The following is a 12,771-nucleotide window of genomic DNA, read 5'->3' on the forward strand; positions in this document are numbered from 1 at the left end:
CTTGGAGTCAGCAAACACACTTTCTCAGTGTCCCTGAGCAAAGACACAGAAGCCCTCACAGCTCTGGGAAATGTCGTTATGGCAGATGACCTCTAACCACCTACTTGGCTCAGAGGTGAAACAAAGAGACAGGTCGGTTGGCGAGGTTTTTTAAAATATATTTACATTAATGATACTTTACAATAAAATTATTTTACAGTCATGCAAAAACAAATTAAATAACTTGAACCACCTTTAGCACCAATAACTTTAAACAATTGTTCCCTGTACAACTTTATCAGTCTCCTACAAGTTGTCGAGGCCCACTCGTCTTTACAGTGTTGCTTAAATTCAATAAAGTTTGTGGGAGTTTTTTACTGCACAATCCTCTTAAGGCCCTGCCTCAGATTGAGGTTGACATTTTGAGTGGGCCATTGAGACGCCTTGATTCTTTGCTATTGTGCTTGCGACCTCTATCCTCTTGTATGACCCCAGTTATGGTTAAGCTTTAGATGTTGGACTTATCACCTCACGTTTTGACTCTAGAATACTTTGATCGACACAATGGTGCAAGGTGCCTGTATCCCGTAGTTGCATAACAAGCCCAAATTATCACCCCTCCACCACCGTGCTTGACAGTTGCTTTGAGGTGTTTGTGCTGGTATACTGTGCATGGTTTTAACATGGCACTTAACAGGACACTGTTCCAGAAGGCTCACATGCAACTTTGCGATATTGAGCCATGCTCTTGTGCTCTGGCAACCCTTCCAAACAAGCTGTACTTGTTCAGTCTTTTTCTAATTGTACTTTTAGGAATTTTAACAGTGAACATGCTAACTGAGGTATGCAGAATCTAAGATCTAGCTTTTCAGTTTGCTGCAGTTTCTCGGAGCGTTACATAGTGTGACCTTGAAATGAATTTCCTGGGATGTTGACTTCTCTGAATATTGTGTCATAGTGTTAACACACATCTGAGTCCTGTGAAAACTTCCTTCATTACATGAATATATTTTACATGATTAGATCTAATTTTGACTTCCTCAGCATTTGTTTGACATACTGTGAATTTTTTCCCTTTAATAAGACGCATGGGCAGAGCCAAGGTGCGGTTCTTCCTTCTTGGCCACCTCACACTGAGCCGCCCTTTTAACCCTCTGGGTCCAGGGTATAATTGGCCGTTTTTGACTACTTTTGATTTTACCTCTATATTTCACCTTTAAAATATGTTTGTTGATCTAAATTCAGACAAAAAATTCAAAATTCGAGTAGAAAAAAAGTTATATTTTTTACTGTAAAACCCACAAACATGTTTAACGAATCATTTTCATAACTTGAAATGCAAATAGAAATTGTACATTTCTAAAAATTAGGCACAAGTTTTGCAAACAAAGTTATATGGTACTATTTATCTAAAAATGCAGCCAAGGCCTCAGGCGTTTTTTATATAACCATTTAAATCTATTTACAGAACAATCAGGTGTTCTGCATCAAATAAGAAGGCACACAAATTATTTGTGCCAGTCCAAAAAATGTAGTTTGTGTTCAGTATAAGACAGAGGAGAACACCACAGGCCTAAACCCTGCAGGTCTCACTGCAGGAGGTGCATCAGTCCAGTTTTCCGTGTGGGAACAGCGTTTACACTGGAATCTGCCTTTGACAGCTTTTTTTGGAGAAACTATGAAATTCAGCAGTATAACTGACACACAATACAAAACAATAACTACACAACACACTAACTACAGCCTCCAAACACGCTAAACGTCACTAATGTCTCACATATGAAAACTCGCTCTCTCTCTGTCTTTCGCTCGCCCGCTTTCCGTCGCGGGTGTCGCTCCTAAAAACTTCCCCTTCTCCCTAAACAACCAAATGTCACATGTTACCATATAATTTTTTTTGATTGGCTGACATGGTAAACTCTAACACCAATAGGGAAGGGGTGTTTTTTATTTTTATTTTTTTCACTCGCAAGCGGAGAGTGTTTGTTAGCGCTGTCTGTAGAAAACGCAGTTTTTACCGTTCTTCCCGCTGTAAACGCCACTGTTTTGTTCAGAAAAAAACATCACGTGTATTTTTTTATCATAACTCTGGTTGTACGTGGCCCATCGACGCAATTCAAAAACTGGTATATAGTTTGAATTCCGCACTTACGACCCAAGTTGAAATGGAGACTCTGACTCGCTACATCTTGTAGCTGTGTCGTCTTAAATTGGTGGTGTGATTTTGGTTTAACCCTCTGGTATTATTAATTATTAATTATCTGAATGGTAATTATCTGACGAGATTTATCAATAATAGCAAAAGATTAACTTTAAATAATGGTGAGCTAAATTTTTAAAAGAGCTTATTCTATGTTTTTCCTCATGGTGTAGATTCACATGGCAGTCATACCTGAATAAGTAAACGCTGAGATTGAATTATTAAAAAAAAGACAGTTTGGCCACAGAGAAGAAAAACATGTAGGTAACAGTGTCTGCCTGGCCACCCCTGTAAAATTTTCTTGTGCCGCCACTGATAAGATATATTCCCGTATTGATGCAACCCCAGACAGTTCTCAGATTCACAAGCGCAACAATGATCTTTCTGCGAAGTGGGAGGAGCCACAGTGTTGACAAATACTTTTAAATCTTTTTCCCCATTTGGAATTGAACTTTTATAACCACAGTATTGCATAACACCAACTCACAGGACAAACTGCCTCTTGTGCAAGAATGGAAAATTTTCAGGACCCAAACTGGAACTGCCAGGTTCTGTTCCAGAAGGAGGAAAAGCTCGTTCAAAACACACCTGACTTCGGTAACTATGCTAATAACTAAGACACAGTTTCACACCTTGGCTCAGGCGATTAGAGGATCATCAGGGGGTCCTTTTGTCCCTCTGTGGGGGGTTACTCCTACTAGGTTTATATCTGGGACTCTCCACCATTTGACCTTAGAACTGAAGAAGCTTCTCGGATGAGAGGTGAAACGTCTTCAAGCAACTTAAAGAAGTCCAGACGCTTTTCTTTGCAAGCTCCTTTGACTACGATGACCTGGATGACTGAGAACCTTCACAGACATAAGACACAGCTTTGTAACAGCGACAACAACAAATTGGAGGAATAAAAGCCAACATCAGACAATATCTTTTCTCAGAAAGGCTATGTGAGAGACTTCTCTAGAGTTACCTTAAGCTAGAGGAACAGGCTAGCCCGGACATATCTGTGTTGCATAGGAAGAGCAACAGAAGGGGTTGACCTCAGTAAGCCATTGTTCTTTTAGACCAATTTAACCCTATTACTTGATCCTACTGCTACAATTAACTCACCGCCACAATCTCACTACCATAATTACATGCAGGCGAAAGAAAGGGGTAGACCACATTTAATCAACATTTAACCCTATGTGGGCTACTTTTAGATTTTATCCCAGATGACACAAGTTTGGGCAGTTTTTGGCACTTATAGCTCAGTTGTGGATGTGGCAAGCACTGTTTGGGCAAAATGGGGCACAGATGTGGTGAGGTGGGCTGCCATAGGTAATGGCAAGTATAAAAGACTGGATGTGGCTCAAAAGTCCCAAGGTAAATTGACACAGGTAACAGAAAGTGTTGGTAGGTTAGAATTCAAGGAAGAAATTTCAGAAAACATGACATCTGGCCCAGATATTTACCTACAGCTGAGCTGAGGTGCCTCACACAAAGTCTTTGCTGCTGGTCAAGGTCAAACATGATAAACAGCACACTGAAACTGTTCACTACATTTGGGCCAAACCGTTAATGCTATCTGAAGTACATATATAGAATCAGCCCGCGTAGGCAGCTGGATATGCAGACAGATGAAAGACTGTGATGGCGGTGCTGCAAGCATCATCACCATTGTATCAACTCTTGTTAGACATTAGCCCAAGTGATATGTATTTATTTAAAATTGCATTATTATTTGCCATAAATGGAGCTTCAGAAGAGCTACAGACTCCATTTATAGGCCTTGTTTTGACATAAAGTGACATGATCCCATAACATCCCATCTTTGGAATTATGTCTTCATCCTGTAGCCTCAGCCTTTCTATCCCCCACCTCTGTCTCCGAGTCCAACACCCATCAGTCTATTAAAACCTATTCTGGACTCGCGCCACAGGCGAACCATTTAAGCTGAGGCTAAGGAGAATTATTGTTGTGTAAAATCCCGAAGCCTTTTTAGAAGATCAAAGTTCCTCAACATAAATCATGCTTCCCTGTAAATCCACCAGCGCACTCACTCTTTTTCTCTCTACAGCACACACCCTCACGAACACACACGAGGTGCACGCACATACTGTACTTACACAATGCCAGACAGATCAAACAAAGGTGTACACAAATATCCCTCTAGCTGTGCTTGGGGAAAAAAAACAGGCCTTAAGCTTTTTATTTAATATGTCTATGAAGTCGAGAATTTAGTGTATCAGAAAAGCACAAAAGATGCCACGAGGTGATCTCTTTTCATCATTTGTGCTTTACATATTATGCAACCTTTCGCTTTGCTCCTTGTAATACCAATCCCATCAACTTTGCTTCCAATCTCTTGTGCTTTTTCATTTCTCTACATCCATACTGCCTGCGCCTCCACTTTGCCTCTTTTTCTCTTCCTTTATTGTTTTGTGGTTTCTTGACATCACCTCCATCTCCGAGGACATCATCTGTATCTGTGTAAGAGGGATGGAAGTGGATTGGCTGAAAGAAAGTGATTTTGAAAAGAGATTTAGTGCCTGTTTGACCCTAAGGGGAAAGGATGGAAGCATTACGCCCTGTGCAGGTGTATGAATGATTTCTCAGGCTCACCCTTCTTTATACTGACTGCTGGATAAAAGACTAGCAGGATTTACCTCTTCATCAGACGAGGATTTTAACATTGCAGGGTAAATGTTCTAAACAATGAGGAGCCATTGAGGCTCTCCACCGTCTTATTCTCGGCCTTTCTTTCTGCTGGATCACAGTCATCCCTCAGGCCAACCCATTATTGGAGGCAGAGCTTTCCGGAGTAAATCATCTGGTTAATTCCTCGCCTTAGTTTCCCACCGCACGTATTTGTTATCATCGTCACTTTGAAGGCGTTGCTCTCTTTGATGAAGCAACCAGGCCGACTTGTCGTGCCAATTGCAGTAAATCTGACAACAATAAATTACAGTTTCTTATGATCAGTTAAATGGAGAAGATGCTACAAAACATCTTCCCCATTTTTAATAGAAATAATTGACTTGTAACAGGTAAATTATAGGGGCAGTTCACATGCTGTCACAGCTGTCATCGCCTGTTTGCAGTTGTTTGGCAGTTAGCTTCTTTTGTGCTTTTGTCATGAATCACTTGAGCACCATCTTTTAGCAAGTCACTAAATCTTTTATTTAGACATATATTAATCTTACTTTTGTTAACATGAAAGAAAACTGCCAGTGGGCTGGAAAAAAAGACTGAAAGGCGGTTTAATCAGCTGAGGCCAAACTGAAACGAGACGTCGTTATTGCTCGTACATGTGAAGTTTGTGTTTGAGTCGTCAAAAGGAGAAAATTCTGACATAATTTAAATGTCTAGCAACCCTCATTTCATCATCTTTTGCTTCCAAGGAGCCAAACTTTGTTGTAATTTTCAAATGGCCTTGAGCAGGAGTTCCCCGGGCTTTATGTAGAGCTTTCACTATTTTTCTTTGGACATTTGCTGCTTTTTCACTTATTTTCAGTCCAGTTGTTGCGCCGGACAGTTTTTAGAGTGTTTTTTGTTTGCAAACCCATTTAACGCAGAGCTGTGAATCATTCATGCATAAAAAAGACACCTAACTCAAGGGATGAAGCAGTGTTGTGTTTACAAATTACAAACTTAGACGAGAATGATTTTTAAAATGTATCTTTAGTTATTTTGTTACTAGCAGCCTGTCACAAAAGTAGTTTTGGTGAATTTATGAAAAATTCCAAAGATAACACAGTTTGATGGTAATAAAATAGGATTTTTACAACAACAAGGCAGATTCTACGTAAAATATCTCAGCATGTTGAGTTTGTCCTTGATCTGAGGTAGCTGGACAACAGAAGAAGTGGCAGGCCTGCAAACAGCGTCTGGAAGTCATGTCCCTAAGAAATACTGTGGAGGGGAATCCAACAAAGACCTGATAAGACTTGACAGATACGGGCACAGTCAGTCTATCTGGGGCTGGATTTCAGCCAGTGCTGTTGAGGAGCTTGTCAAAATGGATGGAATAAATCAGTACCATCTGATTTGAGTCCACCATGCAATACCATCTGGAAAGTGTCTGACTGGCTTCATTTTTCAGTATGACAATGATCACAAACACACTGCCAATGCAGTAAAAGCATACCTAGATAGAAAAAAACACAGAGGAACAAATCAGTCATGGACTGGCCTAGGGCTGTGCCATATGACCAAAATCTCATATCCCGATATAAGACATTTATCGTCCCGACGACGATATTTAAATCACAAGAATTTTACATTTTCTGTAAATTCTGTGAATCTTGGGCAACTGAACTTGCGTGAAGTGTTTTCAGCTGGGCGTCATGTACCTGGAGTCGAATGTTACATAGTAGAAATGGCCGCAATTTTCTTTGTGAGTATTCATTACACGGCGTGCTGCTGGGAAAAGCCTGTTCTAAGGTTTATTTTTTAGCACCTGACGACTCTTTGTAGCTTCTCGTCTGTAAACACGCTGCGTGCTCTTTCACGTGATTCAGTTTATTTTGAAAAATCTCAACAGCATCCTCAGCCTTATTGTGAAAGGTTTATGTGGAAAATAGACAAGCGGACGACGGACGTGATGGTTTTACCGTCGTTGTTGCTAACGTCAACGCATAAAAACAGTCGCTTGTCCGTCCGTAGTGTAGTTATGTTAAATATAAGAGGAAGAGAGGACTTTAAGAAATTCTACAGTGAAACATGAAAACGATGAAAAATATTGCCGTAAACATTTTTTTTTTTTGCAGCACCACGAAACAAAGGATAGCGTAAAATGAAACGATAGACGTTTTCATATCATCATCCGATATATATCGTTTTATCAAACAGCCGTAGACTGGCCTCCCCAGAGCCCAGGCCTCAACATTACTGAAGCAGTGTGGGATCATCTTGACAGAGAAAAGAACAAAACACAGAAACATCCAAAGAACTTTGAAAGCCTTTGAAGACAATGTGGTCATACCAAATGTTGACTTTCAAGCTCGTTAGAACTCCTATTTATCATTTTCCTAACAATTATTAAGACTTTTCCATCGGACTGTGTATTTGAAGGGGTAAAGACAATGAAGCAGGAATAAATGTAGAAGACTAGAAGACCGAACATCAGATAAACACATGTAAGTGTTTCTTCTTCTTTCTATATAAAAAAACACATAAGAAATATTATTCGGATTTATCAGCATCTGTGAAGGGGAGCATCCTCCGTCCTTCTGTGTGATCTGCCACGGTGTGCGTTGGCTGGCAGATTGTATCAGCAAACACGGCAGCTGTACATACACTACATGCTGCGAGACAAAATAAGAAGAAGAGGGTTTAGTGATAAAACTGTGAAGGATTATCTGTCATTTGGCAGGCCCGTGGTGATTTGCTATCAAAACGGATTTCGCAGGGTTAAAAAAAATGCAATGACAGGAATGGAAAGATGGTGGAAAAAGGATGGAGGAGAGAAAAAGGAGTGGAGGGCGTGGGTGCTGAAGATAGAAGAAAGGGGTGGGGGGATGGGGGAGACTTGTCATGCAGGGAGGATTTTGTTTTCTGTTTAATTTCTTGCCCCATTCCCTCCCTTGTAGACACCCCTTCCATCCAATGAGCTGAGTGTCAGTCACAGTTTGAACTTGCCAAGCAAACACAGCAGAATGATTGGAGCTGTCAGTCAAAGCAATGTGCTGTTTGTCACTGGAGCAACTGGGAGGAAGACAGAGGTAGGAGCAAAGAAGAGGAAGTCGTAACCATAGGGAATACTTTTGATATTCAGCTTTCGCATCTAAAATTGCCAACAATAACTTTGAAGGCGGCAAAATAGATGCGCGGCTGCACGTGCCTTCCCGATACCGAAGCATCACACATATGATGTAAAGAGCTGCAGCTCGGCTTTAGCCTGTGTTTCTCTGCCTCTGAGGAATATGGGCAGAAGAAAAAAATGCCCTTGATGTTGACTTTCTGTAAGCAGTAAGCATGCACAGTTTGTTTTCTGTCAATGTTTTGATGCGTGCAAGCAAATCATGAACCTTTTGGAACAACTGAACCCCCCCTATAAACAACCAAAAGAGTGTGTTGACAGTGGTACAATTTCTTTTTGGATAACAAGGTTGAAATAGAAATGTGGGCACCAATATACTTTAAAAATAAATAAAATACAACAAACCCAAATAAAACAGATTTATACACCACTTTATATTTAATGATGAGTTATTATTATTAATCTGCAAGTCTCTTCCACAACATCTTTTGTCTTGTCTGGCTCCGCTCACCCCCAACCACTGCAGCAGACAGCTTCTCCTCCATGAGTCTGGTTTTGTAGGAGGGTTTTTCCTATTAAAAGGGAGTTTTTCTTTCCCACTGTCGCCAAGTGCTTGGCCATGGGGGGGTCTGATTTTTTGTCTGTATTCTTGGAAGGGCTTTACCTTACAACATAAAGCACCTTGAGTCAACTGTTGTTCTGATTTGGTGCTGTATAAATAAAATTGAATTGAACTGAAATCTTCCTAGTAGCATGTGACCAGCTCTCTCCAACCCTTTCCCAGCACACCCACTCCAGCCAGACGCCTCTATTGTAAACTTGTCACCCTCTTGACAAGCTAATATCCTTTTTCCTTTGAGGAGAGTGGACGTCCCTTTATGTTTCAAAAGGAGGTGTGAGATGAGGCACCTTTGTTCATCAAGCATCCCTTAAGCCATGATGCTCAGCACCAAAGGTTTCTGAGCGTTGAGCTTGATTTTATGGAACTCAGCATGCTGCCTATTCAACAAGACTGTAAGAGGGGGTCAAGACTGTGAGTCAGGAGTCCTCCCCTCATAAACCATGAGAAGGAGGGGGCTAATGTTGATTAGCAATGTATCCACACTGAAGTGGCTCAATGTGCAGATGACATTTATGCATAGAAACTGCCCCATATATCCACTATCAACACCAAAACTAAAGTAGACATAATCATAACTTGAAAACGAGGGAGCTGTGACCAAACAGTTTCAGGCATGTCACTGTACAAAATTAAAGCCCGTGGGTTAGATTCACTAAACGGGACAATGTAAAGTTTTTTTCTGGGCAAGGCAAGTTTATTTATATAGCACAATTCAACAACAAGGTGATTCAAAGTGCTTTACAGAGACATTAAAAAACAAAAACAATAAAAAGCATGATTTAAAATTGATTAAAAAAACAGTAGATAAAATCAGAACAGTAGATAAAATCAGTAGTTAAAATATAAGTTTTGAAATTTAAGCTTAAAAGTTTGGATTTGGTTCTTTATTCAAATGCAGCTGAGAACAGGTGAGTCTTCAACCTGGATTTAAATAAACTGAGTGTTTCAGCTGATCTGAGGCTTTCTGGGAGTTTGTTCCAGATATAAGGAGCATAAAAGCTGAATGCAGCTTCTCCGTGTCTGGTTCTGACTCTGGGAACTGATAAAAGACCGGATCCAGATGACCTGAGGGATCTGGAAGGTTCATACTGGGTGAATGCAAAGCTAGTGCTGTTCATCAAAAGACGCGAGACAGGTCTCGCCTGTCACACGTTATTTTGATTGTGGATCGCATCTAAAAAAGGTAAAGTATGAGTGCAATACCCAGATATCGGTCATAAGTGTGGTTAGTTTTACGGGTGATTTGCAAAACTTGCATTAAATTTTGGCACGATTAGCAGTAAATTGTGTGTCAGTTTACATGCTTGATTCAAATATGCTCCTCCCTATATTTTGTACCTTGAGAAAGGATTTCTAAAAATACATATGCAACAGGATCAGTTACCTCCTACAAACAAAGAGGTTACTGTGCTCTCTTTGTAAATACCAATAGCAATAATTTTCTTTGCCAAAACCCAGTTTGTGCAGGCGCAACGCCTCAACCACTGATGCACGCTCTGTTCTGTGAACTGGCAATGTTGCTCTCCTTATCTTTTGGCCTGCCATTAGGGATGTTCCAGGTGGCAAATGTTTTAGTCGACTCAATGAGGGAGAAAAATGTCTAATCTAATTAAATATTACAAATAATAGCCAAAGATAACATTGGAAATACTAATAAATTGCAACTGAAACGAGTGCCGCATTGTGCGGTGCATTATGAATCATGCATGTTGTTTGAAAATGTATGATAACCAGTTCAATAACAGTTTAAATCTAAAATAACAAAACAGTAAATCCATCCATGTTCTTCCGCTTATCTGAAGTCAGGTCAAGGGGGCAGCAGCTGAAGCAGGAAAGCCAAGATCTACCTCTCGTTACCTCCTCCATCTTATCCAGAGAAACATGAAGGCATTCCCAGGTCAGCCAAGAGACGTAGTCTCTCCAGCATGTCCTGGGTCTCCTCCGGGACCTTCTCCCAATAGCACATGGCTGGCCGAAGCACCTTACCCTCAGCTGGCTCCATTCGATTTGGAGGAGTTTTACTCTGAGCTCCTCCCAATTGGCTGAACTCATCACCCTATCACTACGAGAGAACCCATCCATCTGTTGGAGGAAGTTCATGTCCACCGCTTGTATCCGCGATCTCATTGAAATAGTTTCAACAAAAAGATCAGGCCTAGATTCAGAGATTTATGGAGTTTCTCAACAATGATGCTCCACCCGGTGACATGTGGAACATCATTGTCAGCTTGGTAATTGTCACCTTGCCATATTTAGGACATCATAATTTACTGGAGTTGGGAATTAAATGTTAACAGTTAGATTAACCGATTAGTACTAATGACGATTAGTCGTGTAGTCAGCTAGTTGGGCACATCCCTACTCACCACGCTTGCACATGGAAGGGTGGGGAGGTTTCAGCACACAGTCAAATATAAATTATTGCAGATGGTATAACAATCCTATTTTGAGTTAAGTGCTCCTGACAGAAAGTCTTTTTTGGGGGGTAATCCAATCCTAAAACAATGCACACTGGCTTTTAAATATATATGCATGCTTCTTGCTATGACAGGAATTTCCCGGTTCATATACCAAAGTCATCTGCAGTGAAAATGGTGTGCATACTTTTCTCTCTTACAGGATGACCAATGTGCTAATTCGCTGGTTTCAGTGACACGAGTGTGAAGGTTGCACTTTGTGACATGTGCTCTAATGTGTCTGACAGTCAACCAGTAACCTGAGAGTACTTAAATAACTCGTGATCAGAGCACATCCAGTTCATGCAAAGAAAGGCCAGACCCCCAACTCAACGTCATGAATCCATTTCCTCATGAAGATTATTTTTAATTTTTTAATTCAGGATTGTGTAGCAGGTGTTGTACATCTGTGATAGTGTGTTTCCATGTCAGGAAAGCAGTTGTTTATGTTCTCAGACAGGTTCAATTTGACTGATGTATCAGTTCAAACGTGGAGTCTTCACCTCTTAATGGGTATTATTCACAAGCTGCAGTCATATCACTCTTTGATGCTCCTTTAACTGTCTAAAAGAAAGACGTGTCACTGAGAATCATATTGAAATACAACCCAAGTCGGAGTACAGGCAAGAGAACAAAGGTTAAGCCAGCTGTAAAGCATATGTTTCTGAATGAGGAATTTTAACTGGTTTTATTTATCTTGTGTGTGTGTGCGTGTAACGCCAATTTCCTACTTTATTAAACACAATAAGACTGAGCAGGCATTGTTACAAGGCAGTTAAAGGAAAAGGTCAGGATCACAAGTGACAGCTAAACCATAGGCGCTGGATTTAACCCTAGCCAAAAGGCCTCCCAGATTACAGAGGACTGTTAATAGCACAGTCCACAGCATGTCTTCTATCCTGTTTTCCTTCTCTCACTCCAACCGGTCGCAGCAGATGGCCCCGCCCCTCCCTGAGCCTGGTTCTGCCGGAGGTTTCTTCCTGTTAAAAGGGAGTTTTTCCTTCCCACTGTCGCCAAAGTGCTTGCTCATAGGGGGTCATATGATTGTTGGGTTTTTCTCTGTATCTAAGAAGCACCTTGAGGAGACTTTTGTTGTGATTTGGCGCTATATAAATAAAATTGAACTGAATTGAATTGAATTAATAGCGTTAGCAAGGGCCTAGGACGAAGAGCTAAAATGTGGCTTTTAGTAGCTTGAAATACAAAATTTGGGATCAAGTATCAAAAGCAGGTTCACAGGCTGTCACAGTGGAACATAAATGACTATCGGCCATGAGCATCCCCTGCCAGTATGAATGCGGTTGAAGCCTACCTGAAAGATTTTTGACTTTTGACAAAACATCAGAATAATTCCTCAGATTTCTGCCTTTACAAGAACAGATTAAGCTTTGAGCTGCCCCGACTTCACAAAAATAAAGACAGAGAAGACAGGGGAAGATGATGGGTGGGGGGTAGAAAAGGTGTAATTAATGTTTCACAAACTCAGTGCCTTCCCTCAAGGCAAACCCTCTTGTCATCAGTTCTCTCTTTCACAAAATCAAATGATACTCCTGTTGTCTTTCTCTTTGCTCCTGCCCTTCTGTCACTCGAGTGTCTTCGTAGGAACTTTGAGGAATTAGGATTGTGAGGGCTGGCTGCTGGTTATGGCTGCGGGCAGGGCTCCTCAGGTTTCATTCAGGGCCGCATGTCTCCCCGAGGCGACAGGAAGATGTCAGCGTCTGTCAACCTCTGTCTGTCATCTAAGCCCCGTCAGCAGCGACTATCGGCGCTCCAT

The sequence above is a fragment of the Aulonocara sp. 'chitande type north' Nkhata Bay genome, linkage group LG12 (assembly GCF_057382095.1).
Source record: "Aulonocara sp. 'chitande type north' Nkhata Bay isolate Kocher_YH1m ecotype deep benthic linkage group LG12, A_spYH_male_GT1.1, whole genome shotgun sequence".
In the NCBI taxonomy this organism is placed as follows: domain Eukaryota; kingdom Metazoa; phylum Chordata; class Actinopteri; order Cichliformes; family Cichlidae; genus Aulonocara; species Aulonocara sp. 'chitande type north' Nkhata Bay.